Here is a 16,563-nt window from a genome sequence, read left to right on the forward strand (position 1 = left end):
CCTAGTTTACCAAAAATGGATTCAGCCCTCAGCAGCATGGAACCGGATTAGAGGCCAAGTCACACTGCATTTGCAAAGTGGGCTCTCAAGGTACCCGAGCCTGGCCCAATTGCGCTGGAATTTTTGTTTCTGGACTAAAAGGTGGAAGTGAGACACCTGACAGTGGTCGAAATTGCCCTCAGAAAGAAAGTCCATGAAGAATCAGGGCCTTGATCTTTAAAAATCGCGATGAATCAATACTGGCCCAATATATAGAGCTCTGCTCAGATTCTGATGGTGGCGTTGGAGACTTGAAGTGAAATTCTTTGTACACCACCTGCGGTGTAGAAAATCTAACAGGGAGTTCATCACTTCCTCTAATTAGATCATATAATCACTATTTTTCGATGCACATCTAATGCCTACAGGTTGATATTTTTATTTAGAAATTTTATACGATGAAAATGTCCTTCATGATTTCCTCATACCTTATATGACTTCCTTTGAATATATATGACTTCCTGTCATATGACTTCATGTGAATATATATGACTTTCTGTCATATGATTTTTTGTGAATATATATGACTTCTTATAAATATATATGATTTTCTGCGACTTTCTGTTAACATATATGACTTCCTGTCAACATATATGACTTATTGTGAATATATATATATTCATAGAAAGTCATATGTATTCACAAGAAATCATATATATTCACAGAAAGTCATATATATTCACAGAAAGTCACAGAAAATCATATATATTCACAGGAAGTCACATATATTCACAGGAAGTCACATGAAGTCATATATTCGCAGAAAGTCATATATGTTTGCAGGAAGTTATATATATATTCACAGAAAATTATATATATTTATAAAAAATCATATATATTTATAAAAAAGCATATATATTCACAGAAAGTCATATATATTTACAAAAATTGTACAACTTATCAGAAAGTCATAAAGGACTTTTTGTAAAGAGATATCATAATTTTGGATAGAGATATTTTCGTCATACAAAATTTTTAAATGAAAATATCAACCTGCAAGTATTAAATGTGCATCGGAAAGCGATGGCCATGTGATCCAATCAAAGGAAGCAATGTACTCCACGTCAGATTTTCTACGCCGCAGGCGGTGCACAAAGAATTACTCTTGAAGTCAGACAGTCTCTAGTCCATTTACAGCTGCATAATCATTAATTGAGAAGCTCTTGTTGTATTTTTCCTAAAAAAAAATAAAGATTAACCATCCGCCATCACTCCATCAAAAATAATATAAACTAGCATGTTAACCCACATTGTATGTAATTTATTTTTTTAGTTTCTAATCTTCCTGAGTCCTAACCCACCTTATCCCACTCCTCGCTACCATCTCCTGTCGGTCTCCATTATCATCTTCTTCTCCATCAATCTTCTCAGCAAAAAAAAGATGCTAACCTCCTCCCGCTCTCCTCTCCGCCACCTCTTATCGCTCCCTCACCCTTTGTCATCCTCCTCATGAAGGAAGGCCTCTCCCACCTTCTACCCTAACATATCCAACCACTCATGCTCCGACTGAATACTCACCATCGGAAGGCAACGGACCATGACAGCATCCTTATTGTCGATCGTGGACCCCCTCCCATAGCTCTATCGCACAAGAGACATCTCCCACCTCCTGTCCCAACACATCCAGCCCCTTGAGCTTTGATCGGATCCTCATTGTCGGGAGGCTATATATCATGGCGATGTCTCCATCATCGACCACAACCCCTCCATGAACCTCCTTCTGTAGCTCCGTCGTGCATGTGATCCTAAGAAGATGAAGCTACAGTATGCGTGCGATCCCGGACCAGCTGCATCTGATTTCTCAATTTTTTCTTCTGCATACATGGCAGATAGAGACGAACCCATGTGGAGGATGGAGGCATTTACATTGAGATGCCTCTATTTTAATATATTTATATATATATTTTTATTTATAAACTAATATTATTATGTACCATTTTGCCCATAAAACGTTATCATGTACCGTGTTCAAACAAATGGTACAACCCAAGATGGTTGGAGAGAATCCAAAAAGAAAACTCATAATTTTATTTAATCTTATTTTTAAATTTTATCTTTTTAATATTTTAATCTTATTATCATGATTTTAATTTCTGATCGTTGGGCTTCTAATTACCAACGGTCATGTGTATTTAATTTTATTTTTATTTTTTGATCGTTGGACTCTGCATTAAAAGTTTTGATTATTGGACTCCTTATTAAAGATCTTAATGGGTCAATAAAAATTCCAACGATCACAAGCGGTCATAACGGTCATATTGGATGGTTATAAAAAGACCATCTTGAGACTTGATTTTGAATATCTTATCCAAATCTTTCCCTCTTTTTCTTCTAAAATTTTTTCTTAAATTATTTTTCTTTCTAGTTATTTTTTTAATATTGAAAAAATCTTCATCAACCTTCTTTACGATCATGCTCGCCTGCGGAGGATCTCAATTGTATTTTGAGGTACTTTTTTTAGATATTTCTACACAATGGACGAAAATATGCCTTAAGACAGTTATTTCTACACAATGATCATAATGGTTATAAACGGTTATATTGGATGTTTATAAAAAGACCATCTTGAAACTTGATTTTGGATATCCTATCCAAGTCTCTTCTTCTCTTTCTTCTAAATTTTTTTCTTAAATTATTTTTTTGGATATTTAAAAAGTCTTCATCAATCTCTTCTACGATCGTGTTCGCAGGCGGAGGATTCTGATCGTATTTTGGGATGATTTTTTTGAATATTTCTTTACGAGAGATGAAAATATATCCTAAAATAATATCCAAAATATTTCTGAATTTGATTATTTTATTTCTAAATTTTTTTGTGAGTTATTTAGAATTTTACAATCAAAGTTCTTATCAGCCTTCTTAAATCACACCTGATTTTTCAAATATTATTCCAACAAAGACAACTATATATAACGTGGAGGACTGCACAATTGCAGATTTATTTTTAAAAAATACATCTTCTCAAGGATTACCTCCAACCATCAAAATCTATCTTATATATATCGGACATAAAATATACAAATATGACCAAGCAAACCTTCCAAGACGTGCATTAGAATCCGTATCAAAATCCCAGCATGCATGCTCTATAATATGGATGATATGATAAGCGCCGCAAACAAAACACTGAAAAAAAAAAAAATCCGCAATCACTTTACGCTTTGTTTGATACAAAGATAGATTTAAGAGGAAGGATGGGTGGGGAAGCGCGGCATAGAACAACAAGAAGATTTGGATCATCCCGTATTGGCACCCAACCTGTTTGTCCGTTTGAATTTGATATACTGATTTGTAAAAGCCAATCCCCACACCTGTGCTTGGTAGATATATAGTCGACGTCAAACTTTGTTCGTTGCTGCAAGGGGTGACCTGACGAAACCTTTGTTCTTCTTGGGGATCCGCTGTTGATTCTCTTCTCAGGTCGTGGACCCAGGGGCCGCTCCTTTCCTCATTCATTCTCTAATGGATTAATGATGGGTGGAAGTTTTCCAATATTTTTTCAAAAAAAAAAAATAAAAAATAAAAAACACCTGGCTGTCCGTTTGAGTCCGATCTATTGCTTCATGCGATTGGAACCAATCACCAAGTTCAAACGACAACTCTGCATATGCGCGCGGCTGCTTTCTTAATGTTTTTTTTTTTTTTTTGGACCAAATATGAAGGAAGTGAGAAACTTTACCAGATTGAATATTAAAGATTACAGAGCGAGATGGTCTCTTAAAGTTGACGATGTGATGCCCGATGCACAAATTTTTCCAACATCTTAGCACATTATGGATATGAGACTAAATATATATCTATATGAATGCTCATCGATAGAACATGATTGAGTTTTTTTTTTGGAGAGAGATTGGACAAGAATGAAGTCATCTTGAGCATTGTGAAGAAGGACTGGGGTACCGTGTCAGGATGTGGGATGCCTAGTTTTGCTAATCTTGTGTAGCAGTTGTTTAGCCCTATTTGTCAGCTCAGCAGCTGTGGTAGTCAAAAAAGCAATCTTTCTTAATTTATTTATTAAATTGACTACAATAACAAATGCATATTTTTTGTCCATATATATTTATTTGGTCCAATCTCTTTCTTAATATGTGTGGCACTCAACTGATGGTGCCGGTGAAACTCTCGGAACCAGCAATGAGAATAACAAGCAACCACATGAATCACTATTGATATATTCCAGGTGTCCGTAGACTGGACCATGCCACCTAAGAGAATCAAATACAAAAATGATTCGATTATTGTGGTGAAATCTATTATACTAATGGATTTGCAAATTATTGGCATAAAAAAAGGCAGGCAACCATTACAATGCTTGCATAATATGCCATGCGGGCAATGGTCATGTAGAGCAATGCTCGACGACCAAGTACCAACTGTTTATGTTTATAAATATCTAATGATACATGCAAGGCAAGAGCAAGCTGGCGTGCGTCGGCCACTGGACACCATTCTATCGTTCATGCGAAGCACGTTACTGCTGACCTCCACCATGAGTGAGTGTAATTATGACTACTGTTGTGAAAAATTTCCAACCACATATGGATAAAGCTGGACGATGAGGTCTATCAAGCCTACGGGAGGAAAATCGTCTGACGTTCCTCAACTTGACTCTTAGGCATAGATCAGAACAGACAGTGTGCAGCCGAACCCCTTAAAGATCAGCTTCGCTCAACGATCGATAAAAATAAATTTTAATCATTAAAAGAGATTTTTTTTTCCGACAATTAGTGTTATCTTAGTTTCTTCATTTTATAGGCATCTCTTTGGAATGTCTAGTCGACTGATTTTTAAGTCAGCCATCAACGAGATTCAAATACTACTAAGTGCGTCAAAACGTTACCCCTCAACAGCTAACATCCATCACACACGCTGCAATTAATCTGTGACGACCGGTAGACCCACATGACATGCACTTTCCGCAACACATAGTAGAGGGAGACTATTACACCTTAAAGGATAAGTAACAGCCCTTGAGACCTAAAAAAAATGATTGCAAAACTCTTCTTTTTCTGGCATTAAATAGCTGTCGATTATAAGCTGATTGTGCTAATTTAAGATTCTTGTGGTCAGTATAAAACATTTCTTCTCTCTCTACCGTGTACATGTGAAATGCTTCATGTTTGTTATAACTTGTCGTATTGTAAATCAAATGAAAGTTGATTCGGTTAAGATGGTTATCGATCTCTCAAGAAAAAAAAAATATTATGATAAAAATATAATATCAACCTTAAGCTGAACGAAAATCTAAATGTTGTTGGTGTAACCAGGACAGTCCCTTTTTTTTTTTTTTTGGGGAGAGAACTAGGACAGTTCTTTAAAGAGAGCTGTCGATCTAAATTTCACAGCATGATGCAATTGCGATAAGCCAAAAAAAATGCCCGCCAACATCAAAGCTATTGGTTTGTCACAAGATTTGCCCTAAAGTGCGGCCATTACGGTTCACCTGTTGCTTTGCTATCTTATACCATGGCTTTACCGTCTCACAGTAAAATCAGTAATTTTATCTGATTCGTTGAATATCTAATATAATCTAATTCGAATAGAATAGATTTTATCCAATTTAATTAAAATAGATATAGATTCTAGAAAAAACATCTGAAATAGATTTGGATCGGATATATATAATGATATGTCCGTTTTGAACTCAATCCGATATTACTTTAATCTAAATCTTTCATTCAAAATTATAATTATTTTACAATATTTACATCATGAGCTTCTTATTTGATCTGATCTGATTTGATCCAACTTCTCTTTTTGACTTGATCTGATCTGATCCGATCATGTCTTTTCTTAACTTGATCTAAGATTAATATGGGATGAATATAAGTGTGAAATTTTTAATTGTGGTATGGATATAGATATTAGTCAATCTAACACATATTCGACCCATTGTCACCCCTAACTCTCAATAAAGCCATACCATTTATAATAAATATTAATATACGGAAACCATGCAAATTTTTCATCTTGGCATCAGAGTCATAACAATTAATAATAGTAATTATATCTCAATGTTTCTAATTAATATACGTTTGCGAATAGGGGCAAGTGTATGGTTACTTTAGAATCCCTAAAAAGATACGAGGAGTTTGGATTTTTTTTTCTGGATTAGGAGGCCGTTCATAGACAACTAAATCTAAATAAGGTATGGTCTCTAATCCACTCAAGATCGACAATCTTTTAATGGATAGCAAAATCGATTCGACTCGATGAGTATATACCCTACGCAAATCTAATCAAACCCAAAAAATAGTATTTGACTGGATTTGAATTTGGATTTGAAAAAAACTCAAAAATTGTAGTACGGATATAGATAAGATATGCGTAATGCTATTTTCTACTTAAATCAGAATTCGATCTGAACCTATGGATATAGGTAATACCAGAATCCATATCCGAATATATATATATATATATATATATATATATATATATATATATATATTCAATTTATAGTTAATATAATAATTATATTACTTTCATCAATTATTGAATTATATTTATATATTTTTTTCTTCATTCTCATTATCTTTTAGCATCTCAAGCTCCTTTTTCACTTAATATTTTTTATTATAGAATAAGATAATTAATATTTTTATATCTTAAAAATATTATAATTTTGAATTCTTTATCTTTTTGAACAAGTCCTAATAGAGATAATCTTGTTTTATTTAAAAATAATACCCTTCCATCTTTATAAAATAAGGAATATAAACTTATTCAAAATACCAATAATAACAATTAAAGAGTTTTAAAAATAATAGAGGTAGTTCGAATAGAGGTTGTCTTGTTTTATTTAAAAATAATACCCTTCCATCTTTATAAAATTAGGAATATAAACTTATTCAAAATATCAATAATAATAATAATTACTTTTTTCTTTTCTTCATTATGGTTTTGTCTTCAAATAGGCAATTTCAATTCATCCCATGATAGTGATTCATCTTTAATTCATCCCACAGAAATTAAGTTTAAAATAAAAAAAATACATCAAGTGTATATCAATAAAGCCAATAAAGTAATTGAATCTGATAAATAACTATTTTTATACTATATAATTATTAACATATATTTTATAATAAAAATAATTAATAGCTTTGGTTTTAAAGTAAAAATTTGAAAGTAAAATATTCTGATCACATATTGTAGCTAAGTAACTTATGGAGTTGCAGTTATTACTTCGTGGAATTATTTAAAAGTTTAGTATTCAAGTTCACGACTTTTTTAACACTATATTGAATTTTTATGAATAAAATAATGGACTAAATAGTTTTGTTCTATGTTGAATTGTAATTTTATTTCTATATTTGATTTCTATAAATCTGGACTTATAAATTGTGTTCTATGCTGAATTGATAATTCTATTTTAATTAATAATATGCATAAAATTATTTTATTTATTTATTTTTTTGAATATGAGACGGGTATGGAGCAGATATGGGACGGATATGAAACGGATATTGGACGGATATGGATTGGATATGAAAAAATGATTTATCTATGAGTATCTTCGAATTTATTGAGTATGAAGATGGATATTTTTTTCCTTATATGATCGAATATCGGATAGAATTTAAATATAAAATATTAAATTTAAATTTAAAAATAAATAATATAATATTCTATCTAAACCCTATTCTGGCCGTCTCTATTTAATGCTCTCACATGATTATGCTTGCCATTCGCTGCATCATGGCTCATGAGCACTTTTATTCCTTAAAAAATATATTTTTTTTTAATAAGTCCAAAAAAAAAATTGGCGGACCAAATTGCCCTTGGGTGTGTCGTCTCCTTTTGATACCGTATCCCAGCAACTAAAATGCCCCTTCGAAGTGAACATTCAAGATAGTTGATAACTGAATTAGTCTTTTGAGGAAAGAAAAGCTAGGGACTTAAATAATTTGAAGGCAATCTTCTTGGTTTCAACTTTTTATTTTCGGCAAACCTCTATTTATCGTTGTCATGAATGCATATTGCTTACTGATCAGAAGCGCATGACCAAGAAAAAGAAAAAAAAATGATAATCCAATAGATATGTTATTTGGTATACGCATACAACTAGTTTCATTTCGAGTAGAAATATATATTTTTTTTTGGCTTTGTATACATAGAACCTAGTTTAAGCTATTGTAATTCGGTTGTGAGGCAAGTAAAAAAAGTATGCATTCCGTGCATACAAATATAGTTTAGCTTTTAGTTTTTTTTTCTTAATAATCGTAACTCAGCATTAGATATGTGCAGATTTGTTAATCTTTGTCCCATGCAAGTTGAATAGTGAAGAATTGAATATAGAACCTGCTCACTAAAGTTGTTATTAGTTATGGAAAATATCATCATAAGATAATATATAATAAATTAATGATAGTAAATCTATATGTGCCGTGAACGTTTTCTCCTTCTTTCATTGAAAGAATACTTCATTTCATATACCGGTCTTAGAAGTGCATCTATATCCTTGGTTGGTAACAAACTACATGACAAGTCAAAAAAACTTACCAAAAGTGCCGTATAACGTTGTAACAAGCCTTTTGAAAATTTTTAGTCCAAAAGTAATATTTGATATATAGCAATAAATTAATGATATGAAAATAATGAGGAAGAACCGCCTCCAACTCATGGTTAATTCGAATAATAAGATGGATATTTTTTTACCAAAAAGAAAAAACAAGACGGACATTTATATACCATCACGAGTCGTGGATCAGATGTCTCTTTCAGATTCTACATCCTGACCGCTAGAAATAACTCATTTTCATTCATTATTATTCTAACATTTAATCAAAGCCGCGACATCTATTGTCATTCGAATTCGGATCACTTGGTTAGAAAGGCCCGTTCCACCGGCTACCACTGCAGTGGCCACAAACCCTCTATAATAACCCTAGGCGCCTGTGGTTTTTCTCACCATCTCCATTCCTCTCCTTTTCTCCATTCCAGCTCATCACCCATCCACATTCTCTCAACTAGTTTTCTTTGGAAGGATGTCCACTCGAAGGCCAACTCGCCATAGGCGCCAGCCATCACAGTATGCAATAGATCTCCCCAGTGACCTCGAGACTGCAGATGTTCCTACTGCGCAAACTGGGGAGAAGAAGATGGAATGGAGGTCTCCCGAGAGGATACCATCGATCGGAGGCTCACCATTCTTTACCTCCAATGCTGGCTTCTTCAGCCCAGGTGCCAACCAAAGCCGACTCCACCAAACTAGTGCTCTCCCGTCTGTCTCCCATCAGTATGTAAGAGTGTGGTTTTGGTCCATCGATATGTTGAATAAATAAAAAATCTGCTGATGTGTTTCATCAAGAAATGGTATCTCCGTAATTGAGGCATCTTGTTTGAGATTTGGCTTGGTCTCATTGTTCCTCTGGAATGTGATTGCTTAACTTAATCATATTAGATGCTTTTGACTAGTGATTCACACGATCAAGTTTGAGGTCGTTCCATTTTTTTTTTTTTAAAGAGTTTCAGGTAGAAATTATCACTAGTTTTGTTATATGCTTATGTATTTTGACGGATGGTTGTTGGTTGATTGAAGCCAGACAGCTACCTTAGGTTAATCGGTAATGGTTAGAGATAGACTTTAAATGGAGAAGATCTTTGACGTCATGAGTAACAACACTAATCCATTGATTCTTATCCTTCTACTCTGCATTTATTTGATATTTTGGGTTTACATTATTACGCAAACCGGCATAATGTTTTTTCTTTTTCCCTAGAATTTCATTTAATGTACTCGGAGCTTTGTCATTGGAACGAATTAATAGAACGCCCGCACTCCCGCCCCCTTCCAACCCGGTCACACATGCACAAGCATTGACGGATGCATGTGAGAAAATATGGGATCAATTGACTCTATAAAAAAAATTTGAACCTATATATATATATATATATATATATATATATATATATATATATATATATATATATATATATATATATATATATGTACTAGTACGAAAAATCATAAGAAAAATCAAATTTTAAAAAAATAAAAAGATCACATAAAAAAATTATAACCTATATTCTCTCTTTATAGTAACTCACATGTTCTGCCTCTCTCTTCCCTCTCTCACACCATTTTGACCTCTCTCTCTTTCTCATTCTTTATTAATTACTTATTTATTTATCTTTTAATACCCCGTCCCAACTTCATTCGTCCATCACTTATATTTAAATCTCATATCAATTTCGCTTTTGTACCCTAAAAAGACCATATTAAAAGATGAAAAGAATAATTGTGATCTACATTCTCTCTCTTTAATGACTCATATATCCCACCTCTTTCTATCTCTCACACCACTTTGACATCTTTTTTCTTTCTCATTCTTTATTCTTTACTTCTCTATTTATCTTTTAATATCCTACCCCAATCTCATGGTCCCTATCCATCCATCCATCCATCCCTTATATTTAAATCCAATATCAATTTATTTTTTATATTCTAATCAATCCAAATACAATAGAAAACCATATGTTAATCTTCTTGTCTCTCTTCTCAACCTGGATTAGTTATGTTTCTTTTAATTTTTTTTTGTAATATTCTTTTAATTTTTTTTGTCTTCTCCTTTTTTTCACTCATATCAAATATATATAATTGAAATAATTTTTAGTTAGTCATTATAATCTTAACATTTAATAATATCTATGATTTTGCTATGATGCTCATTTATAATATTTTATTATAAAAATATTTAAAATATTACATATTATTATTTTTATATATTTTATTATTTTTAAAAATAATATATCACTTCTTTTGTTTCTCTGTCCCTTTGCAGCTCCTCTGCTTCTTTTATTACCCTACATTTTTAGAACCGCCGCTATGCATAAAAAGTAAATCAATAGGAAGGAATCATTTTGAAGAGGGCTAGATAGAAAATTTTGGCCAATATAAAGCTACTTTTGTTGTTTTCTTGAGAACAATATAACACCTTGAATATGCAAAACGGTCATCCATAAAGAGCACTTTTAGTTGATTAACATTTCAAGTAATATCTTCAAGTTACTAGATCAATATTTCTTGATTATTATCAAAAGAATATATGTTAACACTTAGACCCCACTTCAATGAGAGAATTGAGAGATAAGGACAAAAGAAATATCTGCAGTTTACTATTTTTTTGAAGAAAAATGGCATCTATGTGTATGAGATCCATTGATAAAATAAGGTTATAATAAGCATTTTCTATTAGAACAATTAAATCACAATATTATATTTCATATATATATATATATATATATAATTTGTTGTTTGCATCTCTAAGCCTTCAGTTGCTCAATCGGGACTAAGAGAGATCGACACAAAAAAGAGAGAGGCATGAACTGAATTTGTAAAAGAATCCTAATTCAAGAAAATAAATAAAAAATAATAACGTTAAGGCTTAATCAAGAAAATAAGTTTAAAAAAAGAAACTCTCTTGCCGCCACCACATCCATATATATGCGCATCTGCACATATATGATCACCTGCCGTATCCATTGTTACTTTAGGCACTATACCATACCACATGGTCTTGTACTCAAGCACTTTGGTTCTTACTCCATGTTAGTTTTGTCGCAATAACAAAAGGAGTTTGTTATGAAGTAATCTTCTCCGACATGATAATGAAAACTAGCCTTTTTAAGAAGTGTATACATTTAACATGGCCGCACACTCTCTCAATATTTGCACTTTTATGGAAGGAGATTTTTATTTAAAATTATACCTGAAAGGGGTTTATAAAAAAAGAAGGAATACATATACACACACATACATATGTGCATACATACATATATATGTACGTATGTACATATGTATGTGTGTATGTATGTATGTGTATGTGTAGATGTAGAACAAATAATCAATTTCAAGCAATAGATAGCAAAATAGATATTCGGTTGATGCCGTCAACTTTAGATGATTCAATTTGATGGTAACATCAGAATATATAAATAATAAAAAGAAATATAGTGTGCACATACATGCACAAGTATATTTTTTGCTTGCAAATTTATGCAATGTTTAGCTAAATCACTATTTTTTGTTCCAAAAATAAGAGATGGATGACCTAGATTCGATCCATCAGAATTTCATTAAGAGCTTGAAATTCACATGCAGTATAGAGAACATGGCAAAATATCGTGAATAAAAAGAGATTGAAGATGCAAATTCTGACTATTATTATTGGACATATATGCTCTATGTAGCAGTTAATATTTTTTCTTCCTATAAAGAGTATAGGATATGAATAGAATCAGCCGCTTCTCCTTCTTACTCTCAGATATTATAGAACTCTTCATATTTTCGGATTCTGAGATTTTACTTTACAAACCCCTCAATTTTGCAGCAATGTTGAATTCCCAACCAGAGTAGAAGAGCCATTGAAATGAGACCACCAATCCTTCTATGAAGACAATAAATTCTGACTAGATAGAAAATCATACCTTCTCAACTCTTTTCTTTAGAAAGTACAGCTCTCCACCATGTAGCCAAATAGACACTAGTTGCATGAAGTAGAGCAATGAAGTTTGAGTCTGGAAATAACTGCTCCCAATCAACAGAGATAAAAATTGTGGATATCCACCTGAGCGAAAGAAAGAAACTCTATCCTGTTATTTCATATGTATTTTCTACGTACCACTCCATGGCATATCATAATTAAATCACTAAATTATCCTCAAAGTATGGATCAAACTTTCAGACTAAAGGTGGAAAAGAATTTGATTTGAGAAGGTGTTATGCCAGATTTCTGACTTGATCATCGGAGGATCTTCGTCGGAGCCAATTTCGATCGAAATTTATTTTGCGAGAACACCGCTCCGGTGATTTTCTGTTTGCTCCAACCATTTTCGTAGGAGCAAACGGAAAACCATTAGCGGCGTTCCTACAAAACAAATCCTGACCGAAATTTGTTCCGGCGAGGATCTTTCAATGATCAAATCAGGAATTTGACACAACAAGAGGCAAAAATAGTTATCATTTAGGAACTTAAATTATACACACGAATGGACTTGCCCATCTTATAGCATCTGACATTATGAGAGACACGGACCATCTCCTTGATGATCCGTCTATTTTTCTTTTTCTTTTCTGTATGATGTTCTTGTTGAGAACGATACATTTTGATTCCTTAGAGAACGAAAGTCCAGGAAACATCGCTATTAACTAGTCATCACGTTCAAGCCATGCACGAGTTCAATCGCAGCTCGGTCGAAGACATCGCAATATGGCATGGTACAAGGGCCTGCATGCAAAGCTTTTTGAGCCTCCGGAACGATTAATACCACGCATGCAGACCCCCTTTTAACGCGTACGTCAGCCTTCCATGCACGTATCATCTTGTCTATCATGCTCTGCCTACGTATTGACAAACTCTAGACTCGTGGTGCCACCTCTCCTATAATTCAAATCGATAATTACCATTTCCAAAGAGTGAACGAGTGTTTTTGGAACTCTCATTGGGCTCGAGAGCTTCCAATAGACGACATATGGTTGCTTGTGGTGTCAAATCTAAAGTTTCCAACATTCTAACGAGAGTTGATTTGCTCCACTTCAATCTTGTTTTCAGAAAAATCATAATGGAGAAGCAATATCTCACCATTCTTTAATTGGTGACTATAAAGAATGCCACCATAGTATATGGAGAAAGGTATATATTTCAATGCCGGATACAACTTGGTTTTATATTTCAACAAACACAGTCATGGTGAAATAGGTATGTAGATTTCCAAACTATTGTTGTGAGACTGGATAATCCATGTCGAAGATTGCCCATGCTGAATAGCGATGTGGTGAAATTCCTATTGATTCACGGACTGGCTTCTAATTAAGTCAGTGATGTAGCATGGAAATCTGGCAATCCAGCGCAGCAGAAACTTGGCAATCCAGCCTAGCAGAATCTTGGCAATCCAGCACAACAGATTGGCCACATTTTGGTGTGAATCGACAAGATATCAAAGCCATCCTGAACAGAAATTATATTTCACATCAATATCACGTGTCTTAATTTGCATGATTGTTGTTGATATTATTATTGTTATTATTATTTTTGAATGTGTGTTTGTTCATCAAGCCTACATGGCTATAATCATTAATTTGGTATTTTGATTTCTATCCACCCTATATATGAAAATGAGTGTTTTGGATCCTCTCCTGTTGGGGTCGTCTTGCATGCAATTTACCTAATCACAATTCGTACATGAACTGATAGATCTGATCACTAGAAAGTATCATCTTCATCAGTTCTTGAACAATGACAAAAGCAAGCCTAAATTAGTAACCTGCTTCATCTCACACCTTAACCAGTGCTCACCCCAACCTTTGTTCAAACAATGGGACTACCTTGATCTCTCAACAACTAATTAAGTCCCTTTGTTGAATGCATGCTGCCAGAGACCACTGGCCATAACACTATTCACTGCACAGTCCACTGTCCCTGCGCAGAAGTTAATAGTTTGTTGAGTGATATGCTGGGCTGTTAAGGATCCTATTTATCAAAAAAAATTTTTATAGACGAGCCGATAATAGAAGAAATTATGATCGGACCGTCATCGTCTGCCATGTGCATATATTGAAATATTTATCGAAAAAAAAATAATTATATGATGTCTATTTAAACTGCTCAAATATCTCTAAGATTTATTCATTCTTTTTTTTTTAATATTTCAATACGTGCGTAATTATTCATTTTTTGATAGACGTTGTCGAAGCATGTCCAACCATAATTTTTTCTGCGATCGATCCGACTATAAAAATTTTATCTCTATTTATCTCCGTGCACTGCACCAATCCTTGAGTAGCACCTTAGACTACTGAAATAAACAGCGATAAAATATAGCAGATGACTGGTAGCAGTATGCCAACGAACCATAGAAAATTTCACTGATTTTATTCTGTGGGTCATGTAAAGGTTTCAGTTGAAAGGCCCCCTTAGCAGACCATCCGAATGAAGTGGCCCCAAGGTTGTGGCCCAATCTATATAGTTTATTCTCTTCTAGTGCGGCACGTTGACATCCCCCACCACCCAGTCTTAGTTCAAGAAAAGGTGGCGGGATGCCTCCAAACAAATTAAGGGAGGGAACCCAACAAAAGAAACTAGAGAAAAAGTTGATTAATTTTGAGCCGGAGAACTTCGAGGCGTCGAGCTTCCTTTAGCGGTCACATAACGGTTTGGCGCCGAACCGGCCAGACTGGATTCTATGGGAGATAAAATGGAAGAGCAAAATTGCAAATACAACTCGTCCGCCATTCATCTGATCTGTAAACGTCTTATCGGTCGAGCCGTTCACTAATAGAATTTATATGGGAAATAACTTAGATGGTCCTTGATGATACCAAGATCATCAGTGACCAAGATGGAGATGATGAAAATTCTGTATTTGGTTGCATCCTGGCTACTTCGACATGATTTAATTTATTTAAAATGATGAGTAATTTGATTTACGTTATTTATATTTTTCTATAATTTATTTAAAATTTTTATTTAATAGTTGCAAATATATGGAATATATCAATGATGGTCTTGGTATGCATGGTTAACAATATTAGATTCCCATATCATATCGAACAGATTAATTGTGGATGACAGAAAAACTTTAATCACCAAAATATAATATATTAAATATGATGATCTTAGATTATTGAGGATTGAATTATCTCAAGATATAGATTATTTATGGTCTCAGAGCACCATGGAGATCTTATTTAGGTCATCAAAGGCCACCTATATTTTAAACTTACTGGGTCATAAATTAAGGAGCAGCTAGCTTAGCATCCTCAGGTATGCTTTCTTTCAGCCACTGTTTTAATTTTTTTTTTGACAAGATGTGTTCTCTAACTTTCAAGCTATCTTAGGCGTGGGATATACAATAGCTGGTCTTTGTTGATGGGCGAGGACAATGGAAAGCGCATCCGCATGGTATCTGGCTGGATTGCTTAAGGATAACAAGGAAATTGATCCTTATATTCTATTACAGGTAGGTTACTTGGTATATACAAGTTGTTTTCCTCCAGCAATTGGGGCTTAGTGTCAGCTAGTAATTGGGTCTTGGGGTTCTCTAATGAAACATTGAAAAGTAAGTGATCAATTCACAAATTAAAATTGTACCACAATACCCTTTGATTTCTGGATGTTATATTTTTCTTTTTTTTTAGTTCATATGCAAAGATATTTTATAAATTTTCATGAATAAGACACTTTTTGATGATTTGTTCACATATCTAAAATTGATTATTTAAAAACCTTGGTTTCATATTACTTGAGCCCCATGGCAAGGTAGTTAGCATGGGTGAGTGCTCTTGGTCCTTGATTGATGTATAAACTGTGGCAATAAATCTTAGTGAACTAGCTTGATTAAAATGTATATACGATGGATCATTCATGCGTTTTTTTTTTCTTTTCTTTTCAAAAAAAAAAAAAAATCCTTGTCAAGCACCTATCCTGAATAAAAAACAATCTCCACGCTAAAGGGCCAATGATGAGGCAAGTCAACTGCAAACGGTTACATATAAATAATTGATATCCTCTTATACATCAATTAATT

Source organism: Elaeis guineensis, chromosome 5 (assembly GCF_000442705.2).
Source record: "Elaeis guineensis isolate ETL-2024a chromosome 5, EG11, whole genome shotgun sequence".
In the NCBI taxonomy this organism is placed as follows: domain Eukaryota; kingdom Viridiplantae; phylum Streptophyta; class Magnoliopsida; order Arecales; family Arecaceae; genus Elaeis; species Elaeis guineensis.